This window comes from Aethina tumida, chromosome 2, assembly GCF_024364675.1.
Source record: "Aethina tumida isolate Nest 87 chromosome 2, icAetTumi1.1, whole genome shotgun sequence".
In the NCBI taxonomy this organism is placed as follows: domain Eukaryota; kingdom Metazoa; phylum Arthropoda; class Insecta; order Coleoptera; family Nitidulidae; genus Aethina; species Aethina tumida.
This window is the reverse complement of record NC_065436.1, coordinates 30,749,125-30,765,847: the sequence shown is the minus strand read 5'-3', so window position 1 is coordinate 30,765,847 and position 16,723 is coordinate 30,749,125. Positions and strand designations below refer to the sequence as shown.

The 16,723-nt window shown below is 30.5% G+C and overlaps 1 protein-coding gene and 1 long non-coding RNA gene across 2 annotated transcripts in view; both read left to right on the top strand.

The window, feature by feature from the left end:
• The window catches only part of LOC109602171 (potassium channel subfamily T member 2), a 258,306-nt gene that overhangs the window by 126,713 nt on the left and 114,870 nt on the right, over nt 1-16,723 (top strand). The window lies entirely within an intron of this gene.
• Nucleotides 9,197-16,723, top strand: part of LOC126264441 (uncharacterized) — a 44,847-nt gene continuing 37,320 nt past the window's right edge. Inside the window, exon 1 of the long non-coding RNA XR_007547154.1 lies at nt 9,197-9,591. This is a non-coding gene — a long non-coding RNA (uncharacterized LOC126264441). The remainder of the gene's footprint in view (nt 9,592-16,723) is intronic.

Sequence of the window (16,723 nt, the reverse complement as noted above, 5' to 3'; positions counted from 1 at the left end):
TATATATATATATATATATATATAGTAGTAAGTATTCTAAAAATAAACTACTTTTTTTAAAATAAAAATGTATCCCAAAAATTAAATAAAATATACTAAAAACAACGTCTGCGGAGACGAACCGCATGCTAAACGCAGCAAAACCAAATGATCCCCTCCAGTCAGTTCGGCCCGCCCACATAATTACAGGTATATCTTTCCTTTTTGTTTACAAAGGGGTATTGATGTTCCGTCTCAATATGCGAGTAGACACGTTCATCATTTTTGATACGGTATGTAAATTCGTAGTATTACATCAAATAGAAAAATTCTAAAGAATCTCCAGTGTTAGATATGTAATTGGAGTACCGACATATATACTTTAAAAATTTAAAGAACACACTCCATCAAAAAAAAAGAAAATGAAATAAAATAATAATAATTCTCTTTCTTAATATTTGAATTAAAAAATATTTTGGGCCCTTACAATTAAGTACATTGGGAATTCTCCAACAGAACTAAAATTGATTAATTTTATTTATATATTTAAATCATTTTATATATTCTTATTCACTTGTACTTGTTTATAATAAAATTTTGTATTTTAGTGCCACACTTCAGGAACATACTTTTTATTATTAGGACAACCATGTGGAAAATGAAGTAAGGGTATATTTCTGAAATTATTATGAAGTTATGACGTGGGCCAAATAAATAGACAAATAAAATAATAGATCTATAATAAATTTTTAAGCAAAACTCATCAGAAGATCATTCCAAAATTTGAAAAATTAATGCCCACTTCACTGTTACATTTATCCTGGGACATACTATATACGTATTCTTTTATAAATTTCTAAAATTAACACTTTTAAGTCAGAATACATTAAATAACTATGCATAATAATCCGACCCTTATAATTAATATAAATTATTATTTCAGAATTATTTTTCTATTTGTCAAATCAAGGATCCTTTTTTATGTCATTAAATGTAAATAGTTCATAAAAACTGAACATTATAATAGTAGTAACAATTTATTTAGAGATAAAAAAGTAATAATAAAACAATGTATCTGTTTATTAATGTCTTCAGACACTTTTTCTGTATTACTTCCATGTCATAACAGCTAAAAAATGTGTACAAAAAGTTTTTGTAAAATAAAAAAAAACATTAAAACTTTTGTATCAAAGTGCAGTTTGACAATAAGACTAGTGGTGGCAGCACGTTGCAGTAACCGAAGTCAGCGTTTCAAATATCGATCCTGCTAAACAGGACACTGCAATATTTTTATATCCTGCGCAACTGCTTATTGGAACCTCTGCTAGATGGCAATTCGTTCGTCTTCAACTGAATCTTCGGAAATAAACTCACGTAAATTGTTTTATATTTGTGTTACATTATCAACGTTATTAACAATTTTATTAGGCACGGACTATAATTTTATTGTAAGTACTTAATATTTCAGACAAATTGAAAATTTTATTCCAAATATTTAATTAATTTAATAAATAATTCTTTTTTAATATAAAAAGAATAACCAATTAATGACAGTTATAAAACACTTACACGTGCCCCTAAGAAAGTGGAAGTATTGAAAGAGGGTGGAACGAGAAATAACATTGTGTACGTTTCTACTTATATCCCGTCTAATTGGGTTGACTGGAGTGTAACTTCTACATTTGTATGTTAAGAACAATTCGCATTTGTTCTTGTTATACCTTTTCCTTGAACGCATTTCGAATAGATGATGAAAACAGGACTGTATTCTGCACGATTTTTCTTACAATCTAAACACATCCTTCCATCATACATCATACTCACAGTAATCAGAAATTGGCACCTAAGAACTTTTTTAAATCAGACTCGGGCAAGAGATAGATGACAGCTAATAAAACTTATAAAGGGTAAAGTGGGTAACGTAAATTACCATTAGTCGTGCCTTTCCAAGATTTACTTTTGGCGTACGGCTTTAAAGAAAAATGATCGATGAGGTGCAAACAGGAAAAAGGGTGTCTGAGTCGACGGTGCCGTCATGCATGTAACAGCCGATAAAATTATTAAACGGGCCACTGGTTCGATTTGAACTCCACTTCGGTGGGAAATACTCGTGAAATCTGGTCACTGTTGGGATTTTCACATGGTAATAAAATTTTGAAATCTATTTCCAACTATCCAAATAATAATTCATAAGCTGTCGTCTGTTAATCACGAGTTGAATTCTAATTATTAATTTATGCTTTATATCTTCTATATTTAGTTCAGCGCAAATTCATCAAATCAGAATATTTCGAATGTTTGACCCACTAATTAACAATCTTATCAAATCAACGCAGACACAATTACCATAAACCAATAAGCCATCAATTCCAGATGTAGAACCGATAAGACAAACACGGTGTAAAGCAAGATTGAGAGTCCCGGCACGGTTTTGCTTCCCGGAGTTTATGGAGCCTGTGGACGATCGTAAATTTATCGGTCACATTAAATAAATCCTGGTTCCTACTATACCTGTGTTGCAGTGTTTGGCACGATGTTTCTAATTGAGATGATGTCAATGTGTCTTGAAAGGAATGAAAATCTAATCTTATGAGGTGGGGGGTCAAATACTACACGGAGTACAAATTAATGAATTTGTTCAGTTTGACAAGTGTTTCAAAGTTAATACAAACAATGTATTAAGGGATGTTGCTGTTAACATTGTTTATTTTTTGATATTATTATTATTTTCATGTGTTGTCCTGTATATGGATGTATGTATGACTATTGGACGATAAAGATTTATTATTATTATAATTAATTTGTGTCTTTACATTAAATTAAATTTAAAATTAAACGGCTTTAAATGACTGTAATGTAAGTATGATAAAGATATTCGTTGTTCCAATCTGGAGTCCTCGTCATTCAGAAATAATTATACCCATTAAACAACTGTATAAGAAACAAATAGCAATTTTCTCCGAAAAATATATGAACCGTCGTTTGTCGTTGCCGCAATCTCATTTCAGAAGTTTAGCTAATCCTGTTATTATTCTGTTAAGTTTGTAAATAGCCGGTCTTCAGAGTGGAACTGGAGAAACTTTCCTGTCAAACTTTTATAGAGACGTACTCTCCAGCTGTAGATAAGAGTCTGGTAATTAATTTTGTTTCGGCTACATCTAAAAATAAATTTAACCAATGACAAATACAATTCACTCAAGAATAACAATTAAATTCTGGAAATGATATGGCTAATTACAAACCATCATTCATAGTATTGTTTAGACATAAATTAAACTCTCGACTCCCATCACAACTGCATAACGCATTGAAGAATAATTTGTGTTCGAATTACCCGTGTAATTAATGACACTCGAATCACCAGATCGAATTGCACGTGAACTCAAATCAAAATCCACCCCTTTCAATTATCGAAGTCAATTTTAATGGGCAAAAGAACACGATTTTCAAGTGAACATTCCTGTAACAATTTTTTGTTACACACCAAGTAATATAAATTCAGTGTTCAATTGATTGATGGTGAGATGTGGCGCCGAAATGTCGTTAAAACTCGATTCGACTTTTAATTAGCGGAGGGGCCTAGGCCTCATTGTTTTCTGGTTACGGGGCCGTTTCTTGTTGATGAGAACGCACTAATTAATGCACACCGGTCGGAAAATTGTTCCAATCTGAACGGATGCGAGCTGCCAGACAATGAACTATTATTAATCAGATTCGTCGAAGGTGTGCGCCCAAAAGCCTGAAGAATCGGCCCGGGTTATTAAGTTTTATTGCACGTGTCACGATTGTTATTTTGATAAATTCGGAGACCCATGTCTTATTGATTGTCTCTTCCAGCTGGGTAACCGTGTTTACGTCGGAAGGTTTGCGGCGTACGTGTGGAAAAATGTGGCCCGTGGGTTAATAAAAATAAAAGGAATCGAGAGGGAATTCGGTGAAATTCTGATTTTCCTTCGAACGTGGCTTTGTTAGATTTTACCACTAATCCACACATATATATCTGACGGTCATGGAATGAGGGATAAACTGAAATTTGATATTGTTCCAACAAAATAAAATCTTATAAGTGCTAATTCTTGTGCTCTCCCTAATGGAAAATTAGCCTTAATAATTAAAAAGAATTTTTAATGGACGAAATGGAAGTTTAAAAACTTTTTCAACTCGTTTCCGACCCAATAATTTTAAAACGATTTATATAATATTAATCGAAATCTTATTTATTTCAGGTGAGAGACCAATTCCGTATTAATTCCACGGATGATTTTCAAAGTAAGTAAACGAGAATCGGAAATCGCGTTTGAAAGGGATTCGGGGATCAGTTGAAATTAATTCCTATAAAATAGTTTTCCTTGTTTGTTTTGGCGCAGTTCTTTTACAAACAAGCCCTTTTGCAGGCTAAACTAAAATGATCAAAAGGTATTCGGGCGCAGCGTCTAAAAACGTCATACAAGTTATTATTATTCAGATTTCATAAAATCTCTTCTACGTGTCTTTGTGGAAGACATAAGCGAAGAGATGAGATCGCTTTGACTCAAAGCAAATTTTGATGTCATCGATATTTTTTAAGGTTCGATAAAACCACAAAAATTTATATATATTTCGGTTACTTTAACTTATTAGATTGCCAAGTTATTGTGTTTTTTGTTGATTTGTTTTTTAGCCAATATACGGTCAAATATTTATTGTTGATGTGAGGTGATGTACTGTTTTAAAGTACGTGTGTCCTTCCTCTTAACGTGTAAACTTGGTATTTACAAGAATGAATTGTTTTTCATGATAAAATATTCGTAAATTAGTCGTAAATAAAAAGCGAATGTTTGTTTGTTAGAAAAATGTAAATACATGGTAAGATTTGTTCCTGCAGTGTCAATTTTACTATTATTTTCACAAATTTTATTCAAAATACCTTATGTGGAGTTATTCCAAGTCCAGAGAAGAAGAATTATTGCTCTCTCAGAATAAGGCATGACAAAATATTTGGCAACACAGAACATCTTATACTTTAGAATAATGAGGAAATGTTCCCCAAGAGGACATCAATAATTTAATAAAAAACTATGTCACGTCGAAGTCGTTCTTGCATAGCAGTTAGAGATCGTTCGTGGTCCACAGTTCTAGAATTTAATACTGAATTAAACGAAACGTGTACTACCATTCCCAATCACCTGAAACAAATTGGATAAACCAAAAAGCTAGACAAATCGGTGCCGCATGAAATGAATAAAATCACAAAAACCGCCGTTGTGAAGTGTCGTTTAGTCCTCTTTTACGCATCGTGAACGGGATGTCTCTCGATTGGATTGTGTCTAGTGATGAAAAGTGGAAAATATATGACATTTTCCAAAAATGAAATTGCGTCGAAAGAAGGTTTATGGTTACTCTTTGGTGGTCAGCTTCTTGAATTCTGATAAAACAATTAAAGTGGTGAAATAGCGTCAACAAATAGATGAAATGAACGAGAAATTGAAGCATATGTATGTACATGTGAGGTACCTCACATTGGTCAATAGAAAGGGTCATTTTCTTCTCTATGACACTGCAGAAGTTGAACGAACTGGAATACGAAAGTCTGTCTCATCTGCCATGCTCACCAAACCTTTTGCCAACTAATTATCACTTTTTCAAACATTTCGACAACTTCCTAAACGAGAAATGCTTTAAACATCAAAACGCCTTCAACGACTTCGTTGCTTCCAGAACCCCGGACAACATAATATTACATATAAATATAACTTTTAATATATTACAGAAACCATTGTTATTCAGCCCTAATTTCTAATTATGAAGTGATGGATTTCAAACGAATTAAACAACCTCTCACCTAATCCTGTTAGTCAGAGTTTCCATTAAATGTTTAACGTTGCACAAATTTACCTAAAGTGGGACGCTTAAATTGTCATAAAACTGAATTAGGATATTTTTGACACGTTTCATGCTGAAACAATCGTATTAATTCCAAAATAATATTAGTTGATGCCCTAATCAAATTAAGAGCCCTTGTTTAATTAGTTTGCATTAACAGAATATGAAATTCATGATTTGGACTCGAATAAATACAGTTCATTCTAATTTAATTGGGGATGAAATATTAAATTCACTTAAATTTGAATGATGAATGAAATAAATAAATGTAGGTGTTGTGAAGAATTTACAACAGCATAAATTAAATCTTACCGTGTTATGAGAACGATGGATCAACCTACTCCGACATTTCTGTAGCTAATAAATGTGTAACAACATACTTAATAATCATACTAAAAGGAATTTCGACCATTTTTAATTATAAAAAGGCTTCAAATGTACCTCTCTCAAGTATCTGAAGGACCACAAAAGAAACGGGAACCATTCAACGATATGTGCACGCTTTAATAAATATATAATTAAATTTTCTTCTTGTATTAAATCGCAATTCGTAGCGAGCTTATATTAAATCTCAGATGCACGTGTCTAATCTAATTGAAGTTACGCCGCAACATCCCGTTGCCAATATTGGCCTACAGGAAATTAGAATAATCCGAAATGAAAGCGTTGGTAAATATTGTGGCACTTGCTCACTTTATTAGCGGTGTTTGCAACGGGAAAGTTATCGAAATACTTTTAGCGTTTCACGTCTTTTAGGATTATGTCCCTTTTAATGGGAGCTTTAGTCTTTGTTTATTATTATTAACGCGTTCTTGTGCCGTGTTTTCGTTAATAATCAATCGAAGAATGTTGGTATATACATTTTAGTATATTAATAATTAGTAATTTCTATTAGAATGTGTTTGTCTACAGATTTATTTATTAATTTCTGGTACGTATAAGTGGTATTTATTTTGTAATTTCACAGTTTTATGATATGAGTATGTGAGGTGGTAATAAAATTTTTATTGAACGTTGTAAAATGGTATATATCATATTTATTAATATTTTTATATTAAATAAATTTTAGATTATAAAAAGTTATGTAGAATTTTTTGTATTATTAATGATGGATGTGGAGTCTCTAAAACCTATTGTTTTCTGAAAAATATAATTTATTGTCCTGCATATGATTTTCACTTTTATTTCAATAAATATTTGATTTAACTCAAATTAGTTTAGCGCAAAAAGTAAATTAAATTAAATTAAACTATTTTGGAACAAATAATTGTATTTTCTAATCCTATATATTTATAATATCTGATATATGTTCGTAATTTTTAATATTAATTCTGAAAAATTCGCAAATTTTATTACGTATAGAAGAAACCATCGTAAAAATACTTTTATGGTTTTAAAATATTGTTGTCGGTAAAATGCCACATTTTTTATTTATAATAATTTTAAAGAAATTGAATATTTTAAATTTGAAAAATATTGAAAAAATATTCAATATTCTTGTTTTTTGTATTCGTTGTTGTCGAAATATTTTCAACAAATGTTATATTTTGATAACTTTAACAATGTTATATTAATTTCAACGATTTAAAAAAAATGTGATTTATCTCCCTTACAGATTTTTATTTTTTTTTATGAAAATTTATGATAATTTTTAAAGATGTCTTTAAAAATGTCAAAATACGAATAGATCTAATTTTATATGTTTTTGTCTTTTATGTCTGTCGAAATTATGGTTAAAAATGTGATGATATTTGCCTTAAAAATGTAAAATTGTCATTTTGATAAACTTAAAGTATATAAAATTTAAATTAAACATTTAAATTTTTTACTAACTTCATAGAAATTTTTTATGATTATTAAAGATTGCCTTTAAAAATTTCAAATTATGAAAATTTTTGAAAATATATATAATTTATATATTTTTGTCTTTTGTGTCTGTCTAAATTATGCCAACAAATATTCTCTTAAAAATGTAAAATTGGCATTTAAAATTTGTTTACAAACTTTCATTTTTTCATAAATATTTTTTAAGAATTTTTAAAATTGCCTTTAGAAATTTCAAATTATGAAAATTTTTGAAAATATAACATATATATTATTGTCTTAAAAATGTAAAAGTGTCATTTTGATGAATTTAAAGTATCTAAAGTTTTTAAGATTTTAAATTTTTTTACAAACTTTCATATTTTCATAGATATTTTTTATGAATATTAAACACAAAAACTTCAAATTATGAAAATTTTTGAAACTATAAATAATTTCATATATTTTGATCTTTTGTGTCTGCCTAAATTATGCCAAAAAATATTGTCTTGTCAATATTGTAAAATTGGTATATTTTCGTAGATATTTTTAATGAATTTTAAAGGCGCCTTTAAAAATGTTAAATTATGAAAATATTTGAAAATATATGTAATATATATTTTTTTCTTTTAGGTTTGTCGAAATTATGTCAAAGAATATTGTCTTAAAAATGTAAAATTAGCATTTTGATGATTTGATGTCTGTCGAAATAATATAAAAAATGTGATATTTTGATCATATTTGCTTAAAAATGAAAATTGAAGATTATTAAAGATGCGAAACATTTTATATTTTCATTTTTCCTACAAACTGTTATTTTTTTATGGATATTTTTTATGAATTTTGAAGGAGATTTTAAAAATGTCAAATTTTGAAAATTATTTGAAAAAATGTCTAATTAAACGTGTCTCTTGAAATTATTTCAAAATGACATATTTTAATGATATTTACCTTAAAAATATAACAGACTTTTTGGTGAATTTTTAAGGATATAAAAGAAATTTACATTCTTAACATTTGTTCCAAAATATATAATATAAAATTGAGATTATTTTTTAAGGATATTGCATTTAAAAGTGTCAAATTTTATAATATTTTGGAAAAATATCTACTTTTAAATATTTTTATTTTTTGTTTCTGTCGAAATTATTGCAGATAGTGTGATATTTTGATGATATTTGTGATACAATTTGTATCATTTTTTAATAATAAAAAATAGTTTTTTATTGTATTTGCACTATTATTCATTAAACTCTAGAAAAAATGTTAAATGGACAATTTGCATTTTTTATTAAAATTTACATACTTTATCATAAATAATTTTACTATACATTTTAACAACGATAAAATAAAAATGTATACAAAATTATTATTTATTAACGTCTAGGCGTCAAGTATTGTTAAGATCTTCACGTTCCCTCCCGTCTCCCATCACTTCCGATTACCGTCGGTCGTGCGCCACCAAGAGACGAACGACAAAGACGATCGCGCGGAGTCAAGATTGGCACCTGGACGCACGTGCTCTCCGCCGTCGCCTGCGAGGTGGGGGTGTACCGGCGCGCCTCCGTCTGCGTGGCGTCGCGACGTCCTCGGGCCGCTGCACTGTCCGCATACACCGGCGTCGTGTGCGCACGTGGTGGACCGCTTGACGATCTCGTTACGCGCTGCCCAAAACTTGGGGAAGTCGTCCACGTAGCGGGACGACCGCCACTTTTTTTTATTTCATTTTCGGATGGGCCGGTGCGTCGCGTTATTTCGGTGCGTTGGTACTGTCGGTGCGACGTCAGGATGAGCCGGCCGTGGGTCGCGTTGGCATAGGTCAGTGACTGGGGTGCGTTGCATGCAAGCCTGTGCACTAGGTAGAATAAATGTCGGCGGTTGCCTTGTTTTGGTGTTCCGATGTTTCCGGCGTCTTCGACACCTAAAACCACACATACACACGACCAGGTAATTGATACAGAACCTTCTTCTCTTTTTATAGGAGATGTTTAATAATGTTTTTTTTTAATCACTAAATAAAAAAATATTGAGCAAATACATTAATTAATTTGTTCGTAAACAAATGACAATTCCCCAAGCAATGTTTCCATCTATAAGTAAATTTATTATGAGATTATTGATTGATTTGAATATTGATCTTTGATTTTCTAAATTTAGTTGTCCGCTTCCACAATGGGAGAGAGAAAATGAGATCACGACGAACATTTTACGAATATTCCAAAAATACGCATCCTGTACTGAAAATTAGATTTGCCTTACAAAGAGGTCATACGGAACGTCATTAACTAAGTAATATTTGTATTTTACTGTTTGCATTAAAATTACCCCGTGCATAAAACATGAACATGAAAAATTATACGCCACTTAGTAATTACAAATTGTTTATTTAATAAACCTCAAGTACAATTAACTAATAAATTACGTTTCTGACAATTTTAAATGCACCTTATAATAAATTTATAAAGTTTTTAATTGGAAAAAGTTTAGCTTAAGTAAATAACACAAAACGAATAAAATAATATATCCGCACGAATTTGAAAGTGTCTCGTTAACTAGAAACGATTCGAACTGTGTATGTAAATTCCCGTATCAAATAGAATAGTGGTATTAAGATTTCTCTCACTTCCATTGACTTCAATACAAAATTACTGGCACTGTTTAAAACTCTTGGTTCGCAGTTGCATATAAATCGAGTATTTTACCATGAACTGAACATCCAAACTCCGTTCTTGATATAATTACTGCAGCTGTGCATTATCTATTGCACTCTCAGAAGTCGGAACACATGAATATTTATGAAAATGCGTCCTTTAATTTTGCAAATTTGAATTATTAAAGACAAAACTGTTGAGGTTGACTTGATTGAAATTTTATTTTTCTCCATTTTTTTAACTATATTCAAAAATTGTCTAAGTTTAAATTTATTTGCTTTTGTGTTTGTTGAAATTATTCAAAAAAAAAAATGTGCACATTTTGAAGAATTGAAGATAAAATTTTTGAGACTTTCTTACAAATCAAATTTTGAAAATTAAAAAAAATGTTTAATTTTAAATGCTTGTATCTTTTGTTATTTAAAATTATTTAAAAAAATTTGATATTTTGATGAAATTGGTTAAAAATAAAAAATTGACATCTTTAAAACTTTTAGAGATTTCTAGTTTTCATTTTTTATGAATTTTAAAGATGTCTTTTCATTTCAGTTTTGAATTTTTTGTGTCTATCGAAATTGTTCCAAAAATATTATATTTGGGTAGTTTGGGTAATAGTATAGTAAAAGTATAGTAAAGTAGTTTGAGGAATTTTAAAGAAGTAAAACTTTCGTAATTTACAATTTACTTACAGATTTTCATATTTTCACAGATATTAGTTAATTTGTTTTTAAAAAACTTGTCAAATTTTGAAGAAATGTTTAATTTAGAATGTGTTTATTTGTTGTTCTGTCGAAATTATTCCAAAAAATGTGATTGATTTTTTAATGAAACAAGTAAAACTCTTTTAATTTACTTACGAATTTTTATTTTTTTCTGAATTTTGGAGATTTTAGACAAAATGTTTAATTTTAACTGCTGTCAAAATTATTTAAAATGAACATTTACATTTTGAAGACTTTTAAAGATTTCTAATTTTCTTACATTTTTCTATATTCTATTTTATAAAATGACTAATTATAAATTATTTTGTCTGTAGTGTCCATCGGAATTATTTAAAAAAATGTGAGATTTGTTTAAAAATATTAACATTGACTTTTTGATGAATTTTAAAGAAGTAAAACTTGAAATTTACAATTCCCATTAAAGTCTGAAAATTTTTTATTCTGAGAATCAGTAAAATATCTCGTTTCTGGTTTATCAATTTTTCTGGAAAACTGTTAAAAAAAAGCCGTTAAACTAATTATATTATGTATAAAAGTTATTTTCATAAAAAAATTAATAAGAAACATTATGTTCAAAGCCTCGATAACGACGAAAGCATAGGTTACGTTTTAATCCGCCTTTAAAGAGTTGTTTCAGCATCCTGAAAAAATGTACAAAAAGTATTAAATATACATCCTATGAAATTACACGACTTGATGGCAAAGCAAAGTAGGTTTTTTGTCAATACCTCATTGACGTGTCAAATCAATAAAAGCTGCAATTTTGCCATTAGTCTTTTAAGGTCAGACCGGCAAAAAGTTGTCCTTTATATTTTTTTTAGCCTTAACCTGCCCCAAATGGCTATACTTTTTATCAAACACTATATTTATTACGTTTGTTAATTAACTGAAATCGATGAAGCCCAATAAAATTTTCACACCCCTCTTTGGATGACAGGTAAAGCATTCACAGGATTAATCTTTTGAAATTATCAAAATTTCCTCACACCTACCTTGATGTTAATCATAGGTAGGTGAAGTAATTCAATTATTTGCTTAATTTTTATATACTTATGAATTAATGTAAAGCTAATCTAAAATATTGAATGTCAGGTAAAATAAATACTGTATAAAACTGCAAATCAAAATCTTTCTCTCAAAAACAACTTCACCAAGCACTTTAACAAGACTAAATATAAACGTGTCGCAAATTTCTCAACCTGATATTAGTTGGAACCGCAAATTGTCAAATATGGGAAGTAAGATGAATCTTTATGATTTCCTAGCTAATCCTTGCGATGATTTGAAAGTTGTACCAACAGCGCTTAACAAAGTACCGAGATCTGCCCCAATCAACGTTAATTTTTGTCAACTGGCCGAGGACGTTGCTATAGGACAAAAGGTTGCTTTGAGGCGTTATAAAACTTTAATGAAAGAAGCAGCTTTAAGACAACAGGCTGCTTTGGAGTTACAAGCAGTTATAGATCAACAAGTAGCTTTAAGACAACAAGAAGGTATAGACCAACAAGCAGCTTTAAGACAACAAGCTTTAGTTGAACTAGAAGCTGCTATAGACCAACAAGCAGTTTTAAGACAACAAGCTGCAGTTGATCAACAAGCAACTGTATATCAACAAGTTTCTTCAGTGCAAGGTTTCCGACAGGAACACCTTTCATATAATCACGCGGAGTCTCAATCATATACTCCTCAAGAGTATCTTGAAGTACATGAACAACCGAGGATGGCTCTTGAAGTACATGAACAGCCGAGGATGGCTCTTGAAGTACATGAACAGCCGAGGATGGCTCTTGAAGTACATGAACAGCCAAGGATGGCTCTTGAAGTACATGAACAGCCAAGGATGGCTCTTGAAGTACATGAACAGCCGAGGATGGCTCTTGAAGTACATGAACAACCGAGGATGGCTCTTGAAGTACATGAACAACCGAGGATGGCTCTTGAAGTACATGAACAGCCAAGGATGGCTCTTGAAGTACATGAACAGCCAAGGATGGCTCTTGAAGTACATGAACAGCCAAGGATGGCTCTTGAAGTACATGAACAGCCAAGGATGGCTCTTGAAGTACATGAACAGCCAAGGATGGCTCTTGAAGTACATGAACAGCCAAGGATGGCTCTTGAAGTACATGAACAGCCGAGGATGGCTCTTGAAGTACATGAACAGCCGAGGATGGCTCTTGAAGTACATGAACAGCCGAGGATGGCTCTTGAAGTACATGAACAACCGAGGATGGCTCTTGAAGTACATGAACAACCGAGGATGGCTCTTGAAGTACATGAACAACCGAGGATGGCTCTTGAAGTACAGGAACAGCCGAGGATGGCTCTTGAAGTACAGGAACGACCGAGGTTGGCTCTCCAACAGCATCAGCCACATATGGCGCATCCCATAGTTATAAATTATGATGCGCAACTTTTGCAGCAATATCCACAGTTGTCTCAGCAACGAGTAGATGCGCAACAACAATTTACAATTCAAGTGCACGTCCTTCCTTTAGACGAGACAGAAAACTGTGAACAAGTGGCGCCACAACAAAAGAAATTCTCCTGTCAATTTTGCGGCAAACGCTTTGACAGAATGTGTCATAGAACACAGCATATCAACGCCGCCCACGATGAAACCAGAATATTCAGATGCAATGTGTGTGGCAAAAGGTTCAACAATCAAGAGAAGTTGAACGTCCATGTTATGAAGCACACCAGCGTTAAGCCATATCAGTGCAGTTTGTGCTCCAAGTCGTATACAGTAAAGTGCGACTTGAATAAGCACATTATTTCTGTCCACAATCACCAATTTCCTTCGAAGTGCGATTTCTGTCAAAAAGGATTTGTCAGAAAGGATCACTTGGCCAAACACCTTGAGGGGTGTAAATTGAGACCGCATTCACCACCCAGTACGTCATTCAGGGGGTAATTACACTGGATAAGCCGGTGTCCGTATTGTATTTTTGAAATCAAAAAAGTGTTACTAAAATGAAATTTACGTTTAAAATTAAATTAAAAGGAATTAATTAATAAAATTGATTTGATATTTGCTCTTACATATTTGTTTTTATTCATAATTGTCTATTAAGGTCAATGAAAAGGAGTATTTTTCAGTATTTTTTGGTACAGCACAAAGTAAAAAAGTTTTATATAGTGGTAAAGAATTGGCGCATTAGTGAAATTTTTGAATTGAATTTTTTTTCAATTTATGAGTAGACCTCTCTGTGTAATATATAAATTTTTTTATAAACAAAAATAATGAAAAATTTAAGTTTCTTTTAAGGGTTAATTACAATTTTAATGGGATATAAAAATTCATAACTATATAAACAAAATAAATAGATAAAATCTAATTCATAAAATTCACATTAATGAATTATTTAATTGTTTTTGAACAAAATTAAATCAGTCAATTTCAATTACAGTGGCAACTACCACAACTGTGCTTTCTCTAGATTTTTATAGAATCAATTGAAAACAGCTAATTGACTCAATTATTTCAAAGCAAATAAGCTCGAATTTCAAACAATACACTTAATGAGGGCGGATTGAATTACATTTTTAATAGCGTCTAATGAGAACAAATTAAAAAAAAATACATGTGGCTAAGTGTTTCTTTGGTGTAATTAAAACTAGGTGTAACTAAGCATAGTCTTACTTTTATATTATATAAATAGTAAAACTAAGTATTTTCTATACCGTTTAATAAAGAAACATCTAAAAGCAACTTAAATCGATTTACTAAGTACTTATACTTAAGTCGTAACGTTCTCTTTTAAGATCTCGTTAACTCATAATTTATATAAACGAATTATGAAATAAATTTTTATTCGTTTTGAACGTTGAGAACATTTAGAAGGAAAACGTCACAGTGGAAAATTTTTTAGGACATTATAATAGAAGCAAACGCATTTTTTGTCTGTTGACTCTTAATTATTAATACCGTTTAATCGATAGCCGTCATTTTTACTCAGCCTAAGTGAGATCAATAAGCGTCGAATTCACACAACCAACAGATTAAAATTGTTATATACTGTTAATTAATTCGTTCGACTCGACTGCAACTTCATCTAATCTCCAAGGACCTGACCTTTCGAAAGTTTAATCGAATGTTAGCGTTTTATGTTATGTTCGGATATCGAATAACTAAATATTAAACCGTTTTTATGCTGGTGGTGATTGTTATTTTTAATATTTTGCGTAACCGACAGAGTTAATAAATTAGTTATTAAACCCGGATTATATAATTTTATTGGGTCGCCTTTAATTAAGTCGAGTGCCTTTAAAAACCGGTCCTGGGATTTGCTTATTTTTGCGTCCTATAATTTTTTTTCAATTCCATCAATTCGATGTAAAATAAAGCGGTGAATAACTTCGTTACGCTTTGGCGACAGTAAATTTCCTTATTCAGCGTACTTCGATCGCATGCCGTTCCGGAGTCTTCTTTGACATTGCACCACAATTTGTACATAAACAACCCCAACCGCTATTAACAGCAATCACAAAGTCATCGAAATGCGTCCGTATTGATTTTGTCCACAATTATTTTTGTTCCGCTTGGATATAACTGGATTTTTGACGTAGCTTTCCGAAGGTTATTTATTATGTATAATAAAGATCATTTTTATATATTACTTTCTATTATATATAAACGTAATTTGCTCTGAATGATTTATGTTAAGCTTCTGCTTCTGCTCTGTTAGACATGTCAATAATAAATTAGGTTATTTTTTGATGAACTAGTTAAAAAATGGGAAAAACTTATTTTTTCGCAACAAAATGACTGTACATCAAATTTAACTAAAAATATTATTTTCTGTTTTAAATCACGTCTGAAGTAAAATGTATTAGATAAAATGTTAAATAGAGTAAAGAATATTTGTTATTTTTTTATAATTAGTTGTCACTCACAAATTTTTAAGTACAAACCATTTATTTATTAAGCCGTTATCGCAAATTTCCATTAAACATATGTGCTGAATACAAATTCGATGTGATTTTACGTCAAACTGTGAAATTACTACAAAATTTGTTTTCATGATTTAAGGGAGTATTTTTTTATATATGTTTGTTTTTACTGATAATTAATTTGGTCATATAATTTAAGCACAAAAAATACATTATGCAAAATTATGCTGGATTTACTGATAAAAAATGAAATAATTTATTTTAATTTACACTACTAGTTTACCGTAGTTTTATAGGGTGATTCGTCCAACTTTTTCATTAGAAGTTTCTGGAGAACGGAAAAAAGTATTGATTTGAAATTTTTATAGCAACTATATCTTGACTTGAATTGAATAATCTATTTTGGGCAAAATTTCATTCCCTGTTTTGCCGGATGTGACATCAACTTTGTTATTTTCAATGAAACAATCTGTATATTTTTGGATTTTTAAAATAACTAATAATTTGGTTATATTCCGTTCCCGTTCTCTATAAGTTCTAATAAATAAGTTGCGTGTTGTCTCTAAAAGGGCCACTTTAATTTGTTGTGATGAGTCTGAATGAAAAAAAATAATAATAATAATAATCAGCAACATAAAAAATAACAACAATTGTCAAAAATTCTGCCTAATAACAATTTTGTGGTTGTCATAAAACAATAATATTATAGCTATTGGGAGTACCAGAAAAAACAAATAATGAATTTATAAAGAAAGCTCCTAGCTTTTAATAAAAAGTTTCAAACGATTTTTCAAAATTTTAATTTATAAAAAT